Source organism: Diabrotica virgifera, chromosome 4, assembly GCF_917563875.1.
Source record: "Diabrotica virgifera virgifera chromosome 4, PGI_DIABVI_V3a".
Lineage (NCBI taxonomy): Eukaryota > Metazoa > Arthropoda > Insecta > Coleoptera > Chrysomelidae > Diabrotica > Diabrotica virgifera.
The window spans coordinates 14,806,146-14,824,727 of NC_065446.1; the positions used below are offsets into that span (position 1 = coordinate 14,806,146).

The window sequence follows — 18,582 nt, forward strand, 5'->3', positions numbered from 1 at the left end:
TACTCTTCGCTTCAAAACTCCCCCGGGCACGATAATTTAAAAACAATCCAGATATTTCTCTATCTCGGCGTAATAATACAACAAAAGTCCATTATCACCGTCACAAATCACGGCCGTTCGATGGATTTTGGCCTGTTTTTGTCACCACAATCCTGAATATTTTAATTCTCAACGGCCAGAAAAATGCATTAAAGACAATCTAAGGTTTAGGAAGATTTCTGACTTTGCAATCTATGGGAACTCTATCTGGACTGTTTAATTCGATCATAACTCAGATGAAGCGGAAATTTACATTTTCCTATCTTTGCCAAACTTTTAATGGAATTAAAATGATAATTTTATTAGAGGAATGCCTGGCCGTTAATTCCGGAGTGCAGATTGGGATAAGTACGTTTAATGCCGGAAAAATGGGTAAGTAAATATTGTTGGAGATATTAGTGTTTACGGCTGTAAAATACTACAGGAAGTTTTCCAACGTTTTGGCAGGAATTTTCAAAATACTTTTAAAGGTATTACGAACAAACAGAACAAAGTAAAATTATGTAAGAAATTTTATTATGGATTTAAAGTCAATTTATAGCAGAAAGCCTATTTGATATTTTTAAGTTTATAAAATACCGGGTGTCCACTTATATTTTCCCCCAATTTAACTGCCTGTAATTTCTAAACGGCTCAAGATAGAAATATGCGGTTTCCGCTGAAAGGTTTTATTTTAGTAAAAGTTTTGTTTGAATGCATTGCATTTTTTATATCGCTTTTAACTACGAAAAAAAAATGGCGGATTTTTGAATAAAACCTTGTTGACTTTTTTTAATGGAACATCCAGTATATTTTTTTGAAATTGAAAGAACGGTCATTCACCTATCCAGGGATATAAAGTTTTTTAAAATCGGTAATCAAAAATGACTGAGTAATTAATTTTTAAAATGAGAGATGCAACGTGGACATCACATAACTAAATAAGATATAATATGAACAAATTAATAAGAAAATTAAATTGATATTCTGTTATGTGATTTCCACATTGCATCACTCATTTTAAAAATTAATTACTCAGTCATCAAAACAATATACTGGGTGTTTTATTTAAAAAAATAATGTGTGTACTTTGTACGCACGTAAGAAGTTATACTTCTATTATATATGATTTCAACGAAATTAATATACTTTAAACAGTTTATTTATATTTTATTTAAATATTAAACTAATTTTAATACTTACTACTTCTCAAAAAATTTTGTTAAAATAGTGACAAAAATTAAAATAATAAAAGAATAAAACACACAAAAACAAATACATTGAAAAATGCCACAAATGATTTCTGAACAATGTAGGAAAAAATTTTAACTAAATACGTATTTTATGAAAAAAAATTATATAATAAATAAGCTAACAATAATAAAATGTATAAAAAAAATAAAAAAAATAAAAGTTTCCATTGGGGTTCAAACCCGCTTATCAGCGCAGTTACTATTGAAATTCATTCACCTTAAACTTTTACCCACGGAGACCATGTGTCATCATGTGCGAAGATCAACTAACTAAACGGATTAAACTTTTGACGGTTCTGAATTTAACCAAATTATTTTGATTTTGAATTGAAATTATTTAGAATTGAAAGAAATATTAAAGTACAACAAAACATAAAGTAAGAAAACAATATATTAGGTGAATATTGATAGAAATTTTGATGGTAATCAAATTATGTAAATCAAGGCATTACATACTATTTTGGTAGGATCTTTTTAAATTTTTTAAATAGGTAGGTACCTATGAAATTTTTTATTAGGATACTGAAACATTTACAATTATTACGTACCTGTCGCTTTTAAAAGCAATTTAAAAAGTCACTACAATATTATAAACTTACTTTTTTCTCTGCCATCACAACAATACAAACTAATATACACAACATTAATTTGTTTATCTAAAATCTCCATATTGAACAATTATTGACAGATGATTTTAACACCCAATCAGATCCCGTATAACGTTTATACCATACTGTCGATGTGCGCATGCGCCCAGTAAAATGAAAAATTTACCCTCGTGCCTAAAGAAGTATAACTTCAAAAAGCCAACAACGTTTTTTTCAAAAATCCGCCATTTTTTTTCGTAATTGAAAAAGATAAAAAATTCAATTCATTCAAACAAAACTTTTACTAAAATAAAACATTTCAGCGAAAACCGCTTATTTCTATCTTGAGCTGTTTTGAAGTTATGACAGTTAAAATGGGGGAAAATATAAGTGGACACCCGGTATATCTAGGCACCCGGACACTAGTGCGGGAAAGTAGAATACCTTGTAATATGGCTTTATAATATATTATAATAATGCAATAAACTAATATTTAGCTATTATTTACTAATTTATTTCAAATTTATCTTATTGTTGTTCATGTTTTAATGAAATTAACGCGGTAATTCGTTTAAATAGAATTATTTTGATATAATATTCAAAAGTCAAATCAGTAGACAATACCAATGGTTTTGAATCGTCGTCATGAAAACCAATTTTATTTTATTGAAGATTTGGTTTTGACAACCTTGTCAGAGAACGAGCTGAACAATTCAAGGATCTGCTTGCATCAGTGATACATTGGCAAGATGCCACGAATTCTACGGCCGTAGAAAAAAATTGTTCCTAACTCATGCGGAAAATATCTTTCCCGCTCTCGACTGCTTGCCCAAACTCCGCTATCGCGTTGTTCGGGTCAATGGCAGTCTCGTGCGAGAGTGTCACTTTAGGAAAATAACTATTTTTGAAGTTATATTTCTTTAGGCGAGATTATGCAAAATATTGAGAGTGCCCTATATGAAATACCTATACTAAAATCACAATAAAGATGCACTAGAAATAAACAAACCAAGACACATTAAATGTTACGAGGACGACTCCCAAATAATTATTTATTAATGTATTAATGTATATACAGTGACGAGCGCTCTAATAACCGGCAAAATAGCACAAAAGATGGAAAACCTATTATGTTGTGAGATAAAAAGAAGTGAAACTAATCGAGCTGGTAAACTTAGCGATATTAACCTATTAATTTACATTATATTGATTGTTTCCCACCTTTACACGTATCAGAGGAGTATGTCAACTAAAACTATCACCACAGAATAACTAACCATACAGAAGTGAAACTCAGGCCGAAAACGGTAACATAAATTTCCTGCTCATGCGTCACGTAACTGGTGCAACCTCAATTTTGCGACTGACAGTGACAGTTGTTTAAAGTAAAATTTTATATTTACATATGTTTTATGTTATATTTTATTTATTTTTCTAGTTAAATTTTATATTTCATATTTAATTAATAACTATTTGTCAAAAATATTACATCATTTGGAATGGTCTATTCCTTAGAACATCAAGTTCCATTCTGTAACTGGTGCACAAGGTCAAATATTTCGGTCCCAACAAAATCAGTGGAAACGACAGTCAGATTTGCTTCTGTGTGGTTAGTTATTCTGTGCTATCACTGTGACAGTGGTAGTTGCCAAATTCGTGCGATACGTCTAATGGTTGGAAACAATCAATACAATGTAAATTTGTAGGTTAATATCGCTAAATTTCCCAGCTCGACTAGTTTCATTTCTTTTTATCTCACAACCTAATACGTTTTCCATCTTTTGTGCTATTTTGCCGGTTATTACCGCGCTCATCACTGTATATTGTAAATCCCAAATTCTGATTTACAAAGTTTATACATTGTAAGTCATGATCCAGCAGTGCTCCTCGTAGCATTAAACGTGTCTTGGTTTGTTTATTTATAGAGCATATTTATTGTGATTTTAGTATAGTTGTGGCTCTTATTGCGTTTTTAGTAGTTGGTGTACTCTGTACACCAGGCCCGTATTTATAGTCGAGGAAATGAAGCATTTTGGCTCGCAATTTTTTCGTCCAGCATGGATTTACTTGAAATTTTCACAGAAGGTAGGGAATAGTCCAAGGATCATTTTCTATATCATGCCGCTGTACGCTAAAACCTTGGGGGTGGTTGCCACCCCATCTCGGGGGCGGGAATTTTTTATTACATTTTAACCATGTAAGTCGATGTATAGAGTGATTCCAAGAAAAAAATATGTTTTTACATTTTCTTTGTAAAACTAATATTTTTCGAGTTATTCGCGCTTGAAAGTAACAGTTTTTCGATGAAAAAATCGACTTTTTTAGAGGTTTTTTTGAGAATACCTCGAAAAATATGCATTTAATCAAAAAATCTATAGATGTCAAAATTGTCACTTTTAGTAAAACAAACCAAATTCTTTTTCTGTAATATCTTTGAGACCAATACAAACCGAGATACGGCATGTTAAAAGTTATCTTTTTTCGTCAAATGCATAATTTGAAATATTCAAAGTAAAATACCGGAAAAACTTTGCATTTTTCGAGGAAAACTTAAATAATCTTTATTCAAGTACACAGTTAGGTCTTTAAAAAAACTAATAAAAAGTTTCTAGCCTAAAAATTAAGCGACTTATGATCAAAAGAAGGTCGGTACCTGCTTTTCTCTATGAAAAAATGAGTGAAAACAACCCCCTAACTACCCTCTTAATTAAAAACTGGTCTTCACCTTTCTGTAATTCCTTTTATTTTGTATAATCAATACACCCAAGAAGTTCCACCTATTTTAAAGGCCTAATTTTAGAAAAATTGGAGTTTAAAGAAAAATAAATTTTTTGGGATTTCTCATTTTTCACATTTTACTTTAAAATATCTCCGAAAGTACTGGAGATACAAAAAAATGATGGACCACTAAATTGTAGCTTTTTTAATAACTAAAATTTTCTTGTACACAGATTTTCATTACAGTGAACAGTTAGCGAAATATAGCTATTTAAAACCTCTATTTACGAGCAAACCCCCTTATTCAAGCCCTTTAAACCCACCCAAATTAAAAACTAAGGGATCTTACGGAATTTAGTTTACAAAGTCTTATATCTCTTCAAAAATCCTACAAAGTTATTTTTGAAAAAACTTTTTAACGCCAAAAATGAAGGAGCTATATTTATAAAACGAATTTTTTTCCAAAAATTCGGATAGTCCGTTTATGTACAATTTTCAATGTATGTATAATACCACAGAACCGGTTTGTATACTGGAAGATGATTAAAAAACTATTTGTATTTGTATTTGTACATATTTGTATATTCGTATTTTCGTGTAAATAAATGTTTTTGTAATTCTTTAATTCTAGTTCTTTTCCGTACAGATGTATTAAAATATCTACTTATAAAAACTGTAATATTATTAAGGGTGGTTTTTAACGGTTGAGATATTATGATATTATATCCTAAAGTATAAAACAATCATTATTTAACTAATCAAAACCAAATTTTTGCCCATATTAAAGTTTACAATGTTTTTATATAATTTTTGAAAATAAGGGATACTTTACACCCCTAAAAATAATCAACGCCCTTAAGCATGATATAGAATATTAAGTACAGGGTTAGATGATCCTAATCCCAAATTTTTATTTAAATCGATGCAAGCCGAAATTATTCTTTTAGGATAAGTAAATTTTTTATATATAGCTCCAACAAGGGTGGTTTTAAGGGTTGAAATATTATGATAGTATATCTTAAAGCATAAATCAATCATTATGTAACTAATAAGAACCAAATGTTGACAATATTAAAGTTTAAAATGTTATTTTATAATTTTTTACAATTAGGGGTAGTTTTCACCCTTAAAAAACCAAAAGCGTACAACGGCTCAATATATAAAATGAACTAGAGGGTGAAATGAGCCTAATCCCAAATTTTTGTACAAATTGATGCTGGACGAAAAAATTGCGAGGTTTTGCCATTTTTTCAGCTTCATTTCCTCGACTATTATGCCTAATGGACGGACGCCCGTAGTTAAAGGTTAAAAAAAAAGAAAATAATAAGTAATAACCAAAGTTGAATAGTAATCTCAACGGACATTTAAAAGCATCCGTTTTGTTAGAGTAACCAACAAAGGTTACTTTAGAAATACTATATTATTAAATAATTTTCTTTATAAAAATATTATGCCAATTTAAAAATATTAATTAAAAATCGTACGCCACTGGAACGACTTCATATATTTTCGGCAGAACATTCCAGTTTTCTGCACGTGACTCCTTACCACACTCTCAAACCCATAACACATAAACTTCAAATATAAAACCCAGAAAAATATTTTTCAATGGGTCGGTAGTAAGTGCAGGAGGAAAGACTTTCTCATACGAGGAAGCTGCGTCGAATCGATAATCGGCAAAGTTTTGCATGGCAAAGCAAAAGTTTTCGCAGTAAGTAAAATTATCGAATCGTTCAAGCCCTCATTACAGATTCCTGCAGGGCTTTCAGAAAGTTCCAGAAAGTGCTGAGTAAGGGCACCACGTAAAGCTTCTTTTTAGCAGTGGCGTTTTCTTTGTGGAAAAAGTAAATTTATAATAATAAATAATTTGTCAATTTTAGTCAGATATATTTAATATATTATATGGAATTTAAATACGTGATGACAAATTCGGCAATGAAAATGGAAAAAGAAATTGAACCGAAATTTATAGATAAAAAAGGAGAGGTATGGAGAACAGCGACATGGCATGTTAGAGGAATAAGTGGAAAAGAGTTATCTCTAACTGTTATCCATCTCAAAGGTGGAATTACTGCATCGCGGTGATTTCTCTTAAAAAACAGGCTTGTTTGATTTTTGATTCAGAGTTGGGACTGCATAGCTACACTGATGAAGCATAAGATGCAGAAATAGCTATCTGTAGATGGTGGTCCAGCTCTGAATCAAATTAAAACAAAACTGCCTTTCCCCCTTATCTCTAACTGTTTGTCAAACTGGTTTGAAAGATTTTAAAAAATAATTAATTTAGTAGATATACTTTTTGGTCTAGATAGAAATGTAAGTTGCCAATTAAAATAACAAAATTAAAAATACAATGAATCCCAAATAAAAATAACTTGATAATCAGACGATTCAAGTTAAAATAGAGTCGTAAATTCAAGAAAATAATTTATTTACGCTTAAAATTGCTTCTTGACAAGTTTAGTTTTATCGGTAGTTAGTGATAATTTTATGCATTCCATTGAGTGTTAATAGATTATAACAAAAAATTGGTTGGATGGTTCTTTTATCATACATCAGAAGTATAATTCAATCTACTTTAACGAACGTTTATGAAGGAACAATAAAATATAATATGTTTTTGACAGAGCAGGTTCAATGAATTTTTTGTGATTTTGCATCAGATGTCGTTTTAAAGAACTAGTTACACTATTTGTCATTTTATAACGCTGTTTTTTTATTTTTACATAATATGCACTTTGATATTTTCATTGGTTTGCAATCGCCTACTGCAGCATCAAATAGACCAGTATATTTATTTTTCTTAATTAATTATGCTTCGTCCACAGATTTTTTTCTTTTAATTTTTGCAGTGGGAGCACCTTCAAAATCGGACTCAATTTGTTCTGGCGTGTATTCTGAGCCGAAAAAGGTTCAGGTTCAGATATTATCGCACAAAGCACATACTTCAAAACGAACGAAACAAACAAACCAAGCATATGCTTCTATATTAAAATCACAATAAAGATACAACTCCCAAATCATGAATTATATTGTACATCCAAAATCATGATTTACATAGTGTATACATTGTAAATCATGATTCGGGAGTGCTCTTCATAACATTCAACATGTTTTGTTTTGTTCATTTCTAGTGCATCTTTATTGTGATTTTGGTTTAAAAATATGAAATATAACTACTAATTTGCGGAGTGGGAGTGCAGGTTCATGCTTCCCCAAATAAGTCAAAACGAAAGCTCTTAATAATTAGAACTGAAAATAAACACGTTGCGTAATATGATATTCAAACTTCAAACTGTTTGAAGAAGTTTGTTTTCAAGTCAAACCTAGACCTCTAAGATTATAACATTTATAAAACCAGCGGAAATATAAATATATTAATTTATATAGTTTTTACAATCCTTTTCTAAGTAAATCCAAATATTTTTGTCAGTTCTTTATAGAAATTCAAGTCGAATAAAAATTTCTAAACCGCCCCTGAACTGTTTAACAATATTAAATAAGCTGTTATATTCTTAGAAGAAATGCGTGTTTTGAAAATCCAGGTAATTTTCCAAGCCTTCTTCTTGTAGCTAAAACTGCGTATTTGTCATAGAATATACTAGAATTATGACAGAACCAGAAAGCAGTCATTGGCCTATTCAAATGTCAAGTAAAAATCGTGAGTCGTGATTGGCTGCGACGAACGAAAACCCGAAGTTTAGTTCGACATCGATGGGGAAGATTTAGATTGTATTGCAAAGAACGCGGGGTCTCAAAATAGTTTTTGAGCGATAAACATGTCAAAAAGTTAGATTCTAACCGGCATATTTTTGTTCCACAAAAGAATTTCCAAGTTAAATTTGGGATATATTAAAGTTCTTTTGGTGAAGATAATTAATGGTTTGATCATTTAATAGTGTAGCAGTTCTGTTGGTTAGTGAATTTTTGGTTTATACGCTTTTGTAAACTTATGGTATGGCGTATTTAGTCCTTTGTGAAGCCAGTGAGCTGTTATGAAACCTTAATAGCTGGTTATAATAATATTGGTTATGGTTACATGGTAATGGATTAAACCTAAGTTTCCTGGATTAGAAAACTAGAGGTAAATTAGCATTTTCCTGTTTGTTATGGTATAATACCTACATATCCACCATACCAGTGGAATTTTCCAGTCATCCGTCGAGTGACGTATGGTGACGTATGAGTGATCTGTCAAAACTTTCCGATGGTGAAGTAATGTTGTGACAGATGAATATTTTCAAAGTTTAAGGTATAGTGACTATTTTAATTAAAAATTTAGATTCAAAGATTAAAGTAATTTTTTTTGATAAATATAAATAATTTTTTTTTATTTAAAAATAAAAATAAAACAAGTAAACTTTTGATTGGATCAGAAAGATATTTGCTTCCATCATTATAAAAATGATTGTTAAATCAAAATTGTGATTTAACCATATAAAAATTAATTGAGACATAAATATTTTTGGAATGATATTTGACAAGTGACGTAACTGACAGTTGTTATTTTCAAGTTTCAGTAAAAATAAACATTTTTTCTTTTTAATAATATAAATGCTATATTTTAAATGTGTCAGATATCAAGTCAATAAACAATAAATTTGCTTATTTTTTGGTGCACCATATCTATTTTATAGAAAGTAGATATATTTTAGTCACAGGTAAATATCGCCAATGTAACCTATAAAATCTAATATTTGTTTTGTTGTTTGACAGGAAAAGTTTTTAATAAATATGTAATTTTATTTGTCCTGTTTATTTATAACTACCTATTAGCAAAATTTTAACCACACATTTAAAAGTATTTTAGAGTATACATATTAAGAAAATATTGGATTGTATAAAAAGAAACTCCTGGTAAGGCGCCCTCAAACAAAATATATCCAGGATCATTTTTATGTAAAGACCCTAGGATATCTGTGTAAGTACTCTTATCTCATTTGGTAATAGTAGTTGATACTCCCTAGTTCCTTAAACGAACCTATGACCTGCCACCGCACAACCATGAGCTGCCGCAGCAAGGAGCTTTTAGAAATATCCCCTAATTTTTCTCCAGACCCCTTTCTATTTAAGAAATAGTATTCATCCTACTAGAACTCTTCTTCCACCCCATTTCTAATTGTTACAAGATACTGAAATCAAGTCAAGTTTGTTGAGTAAAATCAAACTAGTTTGACTTGATACATCTTTAATAGTAACGTTGAGTCTTGTATAGCACTATATTATTGATTGAAACTGTTTTTTTGAAGTGGGTCTTTTTTCAATAACTTTTATATTAATTTTGTTTCGATAAAAACGGAAGAACCGCCAATGAGCAAAAATATATAAGTATTCTGTAGAGCCAGTGTAAAAGACGGATACCGTGATGTATGTGGGTAATTTGGACCAGTCCAGGCCGACTATGATGAAGTGCTCTCACGAGGAATTTCTTGCACGTCTGCCGGCAGCTTCCTTTTCCATTCAGATTTAACTACGACGACTACGACTATACGACGCTTCCCGAAAATCGAGAAAATAACAAACTAGTATGTGCTTTGGACGTGACCATAATGGCGGATTTTAGATGGACAGTCTTTTGTTATTTTAACTACCTAGAAAACCAAGATAAATGAACCTCGGTAGAACAACTTCCTTTCCATTACATTTATATTTGTACAGTTAAATTTGTATTATTAATCAAAACTACAGCAGACTTGTAAATCAATAATAGTGAATGAAATTCTTCATTTTATTGTATTTTAACAAACATTTTATTTATAGGACAGCGTACTTGGACTTAATGCAAAATGCACATACAGAGTGGGCCAAACAAAAGAGTCCACCTCGAATTTGGCAGTATTTATTAGATTTTAAGGAAATAAAAAGCAGGTCAATTTTTGATCTAAGAGGGACACATTTTTGCGATACATACATCTGTCATTTGTCAACCCCTTCCCTTCCACTTCCTCCACCCCTTATTTTTAAATAGGGAATAGGGGTCGTGTGCTAGCTCATTTGAAAGGCTAGTCAATTCTATATTCAGTGATATCAACATTAACATAATTATTTCGATAGGGTGTCCAAGAAAATAATATTTTAACTAAACTAATTGACACAAAAAGCAGAATGTATGTAATATATTTAATTTAAAATACATTCTGCTGCTGTCACAAAACACAAAAAATGCTTTTTGATAAATAGACATTGCTTTTCGCTTAATTTCAATGTTCAAGCTGCCACCCATCTGCCTCTTGGTAGGTTGAATATTGAATTTAAGCAACACACAATGTTTATTTATGAAATAAACATTTTTTTCTCTTTTCTGTCGGCAGTAGAATGTATTATGAATTAAATAAAAAAACAATTTAATTATGTCAATTAATTTAATTCAAAATAATTTTTCTTGGACACCCTGTGTAAATGATTAGGTCAATGTTAATATTACTGAATAGAGAATTGAATAACCTTTCAAATGAGCTAGCACACGACCCCTATATTCCCTATTTAAAAATAAGGGGTTGGGGAAGTGGAAGGGAGGGGGTTGACAAATAACAGATTTTTGTACTATAAAAATGTGTCCCCCTTAGATCAAAAATTGACCTGTTTTTTTATTTCCTTTAAATCTGATAAATACTGCCAAATATCGAGGTGGACCCTTTTCTCTTTCCCACTCTGTATAAACAATTCCTAGCCCGTTTACTGAACGAGCAATAAGGTAGGTGTGATTGTTGTTATTTTTTTTGTTTATATTTGTATTTTGGTATCAACAGTTTTCTTTGTCACTCAAAAAACACAAAATGGCGCCCTTGTTGGAAAATTGTTTTTTAAACTTTTTTTCTTCGTTTTCTTTATCAAAAATGTCTTGTTTCGTTCTGATAGCTACCATTTTAAGATTTTTTTCCCCAATTTTGTTTATGTTTTTGAGCTAGAAGGGATGATCCTAATAAGCACCGCTACAGCTCTTCCTATTGTAAGCAACGCGGGCTTTGTCCCTTTTTGTAGACATCAGTGTGCTACACTTTAATAGCCCCGTGGGGTGTTACACATCAATGGCGCCCAACGTGGGGTTATTATCCACATCAGTTCAGATTCGTTTTACACATCTATGACGTTTTACACATTTATGACGTTTTACACATTTATGACGCCCTTGCATGGATCATGATCTTAGTCTTTATCTTCTTCTTATTAGACCCAAAATTTTTTCTTTATCTTTATATTTTATCTTCCTTTTATCCACATTTTTGGCAGCGACCATTGTCTGGTTCAGTTTTTTCCATTTGACCTACATTTACAGTGAACAGCTATGACGAATGCAAGGCAATTTATACGCTGCATATTTTCTGTTACGAGGCTACTTCAGAAATTGAAGTATGGTTTTTCTGTTTTTTTACCCGTATTTGCTAATATTTTTATTTTTTTATTATTTTTGTGACATAAGAAATTTAATTTTTAGGTATTTTGTATACAATTACACTTAATTAGGTCGTTTGCCACGAGAAGGGTAGAATAAAATTATTTGTGTTATACATTTATTATTATGTGATAACGAAAAACAGGTTGTTTACACTATGTTGTAAAGGGTACCGCTCGTTAAGATAGGCAAAATGTCCTCACTCATAAATTTTTTTTCAGTTTTCTTTGGAATGTAATGGGTGAAAAAGGAATAAGACTCGTCTCAATTTTAACTTTTCACCGACTTACTCCTCCCTGTACCTACAAAAACGTCATTTTTTAGTTTTTATTTTTTGTAGTGTGATGCAATCAATTTGATTATTTCATTCATAGGAGATTCTGACCAATAGAGAGCTACATAAATCTAAATTAAATCAATAATTTTTGTTTATTTCCCGTCGTCAAGTATATTACGTCAGATGCCCTTCGTTGCTACGAAAAAATGCATTCAGTGACATTAATGACAATTAATGTTTTAAAAATTATAAAAGTGATGACCTTCTACCGTCAAATATTTATAACAACTGTGTGTTTAATTGTACTAATTTGTACTTAAATAAATAAATTACAATAAAATTTTGGTTTTGAACAGTTTTATTCATGAAATAATCGCAACAAATTGCACTCGATCTCTAAAATTAATATAGAATTTTTGCCCTCGTGACACTTTGACATAATTTCACTCGCCTTCGGTTCCTGAAATTGAAACTGTCAAAGTGACACTCGGGAAAAATTCAATAATTTTAGAGCTCTTGTGCAATTACTACTGAAATTTTTTTTACAAATTCACACCCATAGTTGAGGCTTTTACAAAATTTGTCTATGTATTAGAGACCGGTAGGTTAAGTGTACATGACCTCAAAATGCATTTTTATTTATTTTTTTTTATCTTGAAAAAACGTATACAGTCTTATGGAAATGGCCACAGATCTATTTTTTTTTATTTTGTGTATTTTATCAAAAACTATATTTTTAATCTTTTTAGATTTTTCCGTAAGGTGGGTCACCTAAAAAAATCCGAAAAACTGGTTTTTGGGGATTTTCCCCATTTTATAGAGTTTGAAAAAGGTCAACTCAAGGTTTTTTATAGGTGATATAAAATATAATTTAAAGTAACTCAGTCCTTAAGGACATTAAAAAATGAGAGAAATACCTACGTTCAACTCTTCCAAAAACGAGAGAATTTTTTGGAAGCCTTTTTTAAGGGTTTTAACGTGTTTCTCCCATTTTAAATGTCCAAGTTACTTCAAGTTATATATATCGTATAAAGAAACTTTGATTTGACGTATTTTAAAGTCTAGAAAATAGGGTAAATTCCCGAAAACCACCTAAAAACAAATTCTTCAGGTTTCTCAAAATGGCGCATGCTACTGAAAAATCTGAAAAAAAATAGAAATATAAAAAGTGGACCTACAGTTATCTCCAAAAAAGTTATAGGCTTTTTTTCCAAAAAAAAAAACAAAGAATGAAAATGTATTTTGAGGTTATGAGTTCGACATGGTTATGTATTTTTCGACATTAATAAATTGTTTGCATCCCACCTAAAAAAAAAATAAAAACGAAAAATTGACGTTTCTGTTGGTGGGGAAGGGGCTAAAATTGCGCCGAGTAGTATTTGTAAAAAAAAAAAGAAAAAATTTAATTATGGAAGAGAGGGCATATCATCACGAGTGGTGTCCTTTGTTATGGTATGTACTAAAGAAACACCGCCACATCTCTTCTGATTCTGAGCAACGCGGCCTTTGTGCTACACTTTAATACCGCCCGTTTTCGTTACAATATTTCAATCTCTCAATAGGTAATAAACAATTACTATACTAGCACACTACACAAAGAATAAATACATAATTACTTATTTCAGCTTTACTGTATTTTTTCTAAAAGAAAATTAAACTTTATAAAAATCTTTTACAGAAAAACAATAAAAGCATTAATTAAACTTGGCGATGTGTATCCGACGGCATCAGATTTTTCTTTCAGCAAAATCCTGTTATCGTGAATTATTTCTCTTGATTTAATTTAGCCTTCCCAGCACAAAAACCAACAAACATTCAGCCCTAATTAGCGATAGGTGCTACCCCTCACCCATCTACCCGCATACTAATGGAAAGTACGCCCCGAATTAGTCCCAGCGCTGTTTTCGTTGGTCATCGCCAGAACCGAACTTTTTCTTTCATTATGTTTAGGCCGGGCATTCCAGTAAGTAAAATTAATTGACGGCAATTGCTAATAACTATAGTTTATTTTTTAACCAAGAGGGGTAAACTAAAAAGACAGATTCACACCCAAGAAAGTTACTAGAAAAGTCACCAAATTCATCTTCTTTTTTCGTTGATCATATCACCTTTCGATGATAATCCATACATATTATAATTATACTAACACATCCCTAAAGAGTTCTAAAAACAACTGTTTTTATATAAAACTAGACTAAAAATCTAAAAAATAAAGGAATAATGCAGAAAACACAAAAAATCGCCGATATACTTAATTAACTTATAAAATGACAGAAGTGTCAAAATTTCATAAATGTCATTATTGTCAAAATTTAATAACAGTGCGGTTGGACCAATTAGAAACAAGCATTACGGCGCGGTAAATTTGAATCACTCCTCTTGGTTAAAAAACAAACAATAGAGCTCGGGAAATATGCACTTAAAAAACCCTAAAATATGCATGCAAATATGCACAAAAACAGTTAAAATATCAACTAAAATATGCTTCTATGGCTTTAATGCATATAAATAAAAAACGCAGTAATCCTTGCACTGAAACAGCCTTATTAATAAACACGGACTAACGCCCGACTAACTTTAGTCCGAGGACTAAGTCAATACCATTCATTTTCCCTATTAATAAACAGCGACTAACGATGGACTAAGCTAAACCCTCTCTAGTCTCGGACTAAAATTTAATCCGAGGTCATAGTAGGTTTAAACCGAGACTAACTTGACATTTTGTATTCATAACCTTACAAACTTGCTAAATGCATTATTTGCTTTTGCTTGCTTGTATAATAAATATATAATAACATTTTTATGTTATTATTGATAATGGAGAGATATTATTTTATTAATGATTTAAGATAATTAATAGACAAATTAAATGAGGATAGAAATCAGCGGAACGATATTCCTCTTGTGAGTCACATCAAAATATACAAAATTATAAAAACATCTTTAGTTTAGAGGAATTAGAAGGTAAATTTAAAGTCAAATGCCGATTTTCAAAAGGTACAGCAGTTAATATGAAATACAAAACAATAATTACAATAATATAAAATATAAAACATCAGGTAGCACCTTCTCAGAAGGAAGTCCAACAAAAATTAATTAAAATTTATGCAGAAATGGCACCGACCGAACAGCTGTTCGCTTTATTAGAGGAAAGAGAGGTTAAATCCTCTACATTTTCTTCTTTTTCGCAAAATTCTCTCCATTTCTCTTCTTTTTCGCAAGGGTTGCCAACATAAATTTGTTGTAACTAGGACTAAGGAAGGTTTAGTTAGTCCCAGCTTAGTCCGTGTTTATTAATGACAATTTTAAAATGAAGTTAGTACTCGCTTAATCTCGGACTAAGTAGTCCGAGACTAACGTTGGACTAAGCAATTTTTATTAATAAGGCTGAAAGTGTTTCGTTAATTATTATAGTATAATATAGTTGATCCAAAAGATGGCATAAACCAGACATCCAAAGTGAAAGTTATCCTTTAACACCAAATTGTTCTATATGGTCCACACAATGTCCAGAAAAAAGTCACACCATTTTGAGCGTCGGGTTTGGGGGGGAGAGGGGGGATAAATCGGTAAATTCGTAGTTTTTTAAGTTTTTTCGCCAATATTTCTAAAACTATCCGGTTTAGCATGAACAACCTTCTATACAAAATTGTTCTACATTAAATTTGAAATAAAAAAGGCCCTATGCATAATCTTTCTAAAATGAATGGTTTCAAAGTTACGGAGGTAGTATAGTATAACTGGTCCAAAGAAGGCCTAACCCAAACATCCAAAGTAAAAGTTTTCCTCCAACACCAAAATGTCCTATAATGGTCCACATATTGTTCAGTAAAAAGTTATACCATTTTGAGCGTCCGGTTGGGGAGGGAAATGGGAGAGAAGCCGCTAAATTATTAGTTTTTTCACGTTTTTCGTCAATATTTCTAAAACTATGCTTTATTGTAAACAATGTTATATACAAAAATGTTCTACATGAAATTTAAAACAAAAAATGTTTTATACATAATTTTTATGAAATCAACGGTTCCTGAGTTATGGAGGGTGAAAAGTCGAGGTTTTCGATACTTTTTATATTTTTTGGGCAATATTTATGATATAACTATACCAAAAACCCAGACATCCAAAGTGAAAGTTATCCTCCAACACCAAATTGTTGTATACGGTCCACGTAATGTTCAGAAAAAAGTCACACCATTTTGAGCGTCGGGTTTGGGGGGAGTGGGGGAGAAATCGGTGAATATAAAAAGTATCGAAAACCTCCACTTTTCACCCTCCGTAACTATGGAATCGTTGATTCTATAACAATTATGTATAGAAACTTTTTTGTTTTAAATTTTATGTAGAACATTTTTCTATAGAACATTCCTTACTCTAAAGCATAGTTTTAGAAATATTGACGAAAAACCTAAAAAAACTACGAATTTGCCGACTTCTCCCCCATCTCCCCCCCCCCCCCCCAAACCGGACGCTCAAAATGGTGTAACTTTTTACTGAACAATATGTGGACCATATAGAATAATTTGGTGTTAAAGGAAAACTTTTACTTTGGATGTCTGGGTTAGGCTTTTTTTTTGACCAATTATACTATTCTACCTCCGTAACTTTGGAACCGTTCATTTTAGAAGGATTATGCATAGGACCTTTTTATTTCAAATTTAATGCAGAACAATTTTGTGTAGAGGGTTGTTCATGCTAAACCTCTTAGTTTTAGAAATATTGACGAAAAACCTAAAAAACTACGAATTTGCAGATTTCTCCCCCCTCTCCCCCCCAAACCCGACGCTCAAAATGGTGTGACTTTTTTCTGAACATTATGTGGACCGTATAGAACAATTTGGTGTTGGAGGATAACTTTCACTTTGGATGTCTGGGTTTGGGTCTAACTACACCATACTATTAATTTTATGCTAAAATCACAAAAAATATTTATTGAAATTGCTATTATTTACCTACATCATTATATTATTTATTCTTTATATTCATCATCATCATCATCATTCTTTATTATGTTATTTTTACAGTTGAAACTATATACAGTCGGAAAAATGAAAGAATACCCATGAACGAACACATAAAACACGCTGTATTTTCCTGTCACCGTGTCACAAAGAAAATTGCCCAGCGCAAGTACATGTAATAATAATTATTACATGTATTTGCGCTGGCCAATTTCTTACGGTGACAGGAAAATACAGAGTGTTTTATATGTTCGTTCATGGGTATTCTTTCATTTTTCCTACTTTATAAATTTTTTATAAATTTGTGTCTTCAGATGTTTGTCTATATTGCGATATATCTGAAAATATGCACTTTTAATAAATGCATATGCATTTATACAATTTATCCAAAATATGCAAATATGCATTTTGCACATTTCCCGAGCTCTAACTAATAACTAGAGACCGGACATATGCACTAAAGTTTTTGCAAATACATGTATAATGTGTAATTTACAAATAGAAAATGGCGGAACTGAGATTTTCTGGAGAACAGATGGGACAGTCTGTTGATTTTTACCGATCGTCTGAATGTCTGTGGAATAGGGATGGGAAAAACCTACCGGTTTAAACCTAAAACCGGTTTTCTTACTTCGCAATAACCGGTTTTACCGGTTTTTTTTTTGTCCCGGTTATAACCGGTTTTTGCTTTTTAAACTAAAAACCGGTTATTAGGTTTTTACGGTGATTAGGATTAGGTTAGGTATTATCTTGGATCCCAATTATAATTTATTATTCTCAAGTAATTATTCCAAACAAAACCATAATTCAAATTTTATTTTATTTTATAAAATACAGAAGCAAACTGAAAGTGCAATCTCACATCAGCCAGAAACAATTATTAAGTTTTATTATAATATTTCCTTGAAAAGGTATTTGTAATCATAATATTTACATAAGAAGTGATCTGGTTGAATTAGACGCAAACATCATCTATTTTTCACACTTAACTCTTGGCATTGAAAGTGGGTGAATGACCTTTTCTGATTACCAAAAATAATGCTCTGACTATGAATCGAATTACTGATTACGAATACGAATCTCCAAGAATTTCGCTACGTTTTCAAAACGATACACTCATACAGGAAGTATTAAATGAGTTAAAATGTACCTATTCTACAAATATACAAACGTGTTAGAAGTAATACATGTTCTTTCGATAGTATGTACTAAATTTGATCATACTGATATCGAGTCGAATGTAGTATCGCAAACTAAAGTGTATTGTAAATGTAACTTTGTAACCTATTTGATTAAAAAAACCGAAAACCGGTTTTTCCAAAAACCGTTTTTTTGGCCGGTTATAACCGCTAGGTTAAACCGTAAGCAAAAAAAAAAC

General features: G+C 31.1%; 1 protein-coding gene across 4 annotated transcripts in view; it reads right to left on the minus strand.

Annotated features, from left to right (window-relative positions):
* Nucleotides 1-18,582, minus strand: part of LOC114339639 (serine-rich adhesin for platelets) — a 1,513,912-nt gene that overhangs the window by 321,749 nt on the left and 1,173,581 nt on the right. The gene's annotated exons all lie outside the window — the stretch shown is intronic.